Below are 1423 nucleotides of genomic sequence, written 5' to 3' on the forward strand. Positions count from 1 at the left end.
TGACGTCACAACGCTGTGCGGAGGCCGTCCCATTTGGCAAAAATTCTGAGGACGCTTAAAATGCAGCCTCAAAATGCGTCCTCCTTTTCCCCGAATTCTGAGGATGCATCGCTACCGTCCTTAGTGGCCTCGCCTCCCACTAGATTTCCCGAGGTGCTTTGCGCGCCTCTTTTTTTTAAATTTTTTTTATTTTTAGTAGTTGAAGAAGAAGAAGAAGAAAGTCGGATTTTCTTCAAATTACGGACAACCGAAAGCAGCAGCAGCGCCGACAGTAGTGCGGAGAACACCTTTAAATGTAAGTAGTTTGTTTTTTTGTTTTTTTTAAATGAACATCTATTAAAATACATGACGGTAACGGAGCCACCGGAATGTGTAGGAGAAGCTAAAGCTAAAGCTAAGAGCTAACCTGTTGATACGTGATGTTCATCAACAATTAAAAGCCTTCATACAAATATCACTATTTTTTATTTTAACCTACATCTTATTGTACTGATAGCCGTATCCCTCACTAATCGGATCTATTTATTCTCAAACAGTTTATTACAAAGGATTAGAGCTGTTAAAGCTTAATGCAGCTGAAGAAATAACATTAGTCCAGCTGTACTGGGCTGTTAATACTGCAAACGTTTTGTTTTAATACTCAATCATGTATAGTTAATTTACAGTACAGTATAATATGGTTTAAAGTATAATTCACTTGAAGAACAATACAGGCGTAATTATACAGAACAGTTATTTTGCTTGTTGACATAACAGAAATATGCTTTACATGCCATTTTATTCCAGGGAGCAGACAGAGGAGTGGATAAAATGACCACCTTATCATCGGGGCCAAAAATACTGCTGCAGTCAGATGGAGGGAAGAGTTGAGACAGAATTCCATCTACATGTTGCATTTCTATGTAAAAGTCACACAAGTTAAAAGAAGTCCTGTTCAAACAGCAACGTACAAATATAATCTTTTGATCACAACAAATGATGCTCAGATGCCACTTTTTGTAAATCTCATATTTGTGATAGAAGTGATCCTTGTGTGGAACAACTTAAAAAAAACAAAACAAAGTATGTTCAGGTTTGGATAATGTAATGAAACACACACACACACACACACACATACAGGTGCTGGTCATAAAATTAGAATATCATGAAAAAGTAGATTGATTTCAGTAATTCCATTTAAAAAGTGAAACTTGTATATTATATTCATACATTACATACAAACTCATATATTTCAGATGTTTATTTTGTTTAATTTTGATGATTACAAATGACAACAAATGAAAATCTCAAATTCATCATATCAGAAAATTAGAATATTGTGAAAAGGTTCAAAATTGATGGCCCCTGGTGCCACACTCTAATCAGCTAATTAACTCAAACCACCTGCAAAAGCCTTTAAATGGTCTTTCAGTCTAGTTCTATA

At 35.3% G+C, this 1423-nt stretch overlaps 1 long non-coding RNA gene across 1 annotated transcript; it reads left to right on the forward strand.

Moving 5' to 3' along the window:
• Nucleotides 1-241: 241 nt before the first annotated feature.
• LOC119772460 lies at nt 242-1044 on the forward strand. Its single transcript, XR_005279258.1, has 2 exons — nt 242-295; nt 787-1044. It is a non-coding gene; the product is annotated as an uncharacterized LOC119772460 (long non-coding RNA).
• The last annotated feature ends 379 nt before the right edge of the window (nt 1045-1423 follow it).

The sequence above is a fragment of the Cyprinodon tularosa genome, unplaced genomic scaffold (genome assembly GCF_016077235.1).
Source record: "Cyprinodon tularosa strain WSP-4 unplaced genomic scaffold, ASM1607723v1 ctg1190, whole genome shotgun sequence".
Classification (NCBI taxonomy): Eukaryota; Metazoa; Chordata; class Actinopteri; order Cyprinodontiformes; family Cyprinodontidae; genus Cyprinodon; species Cyprinodon tularosa.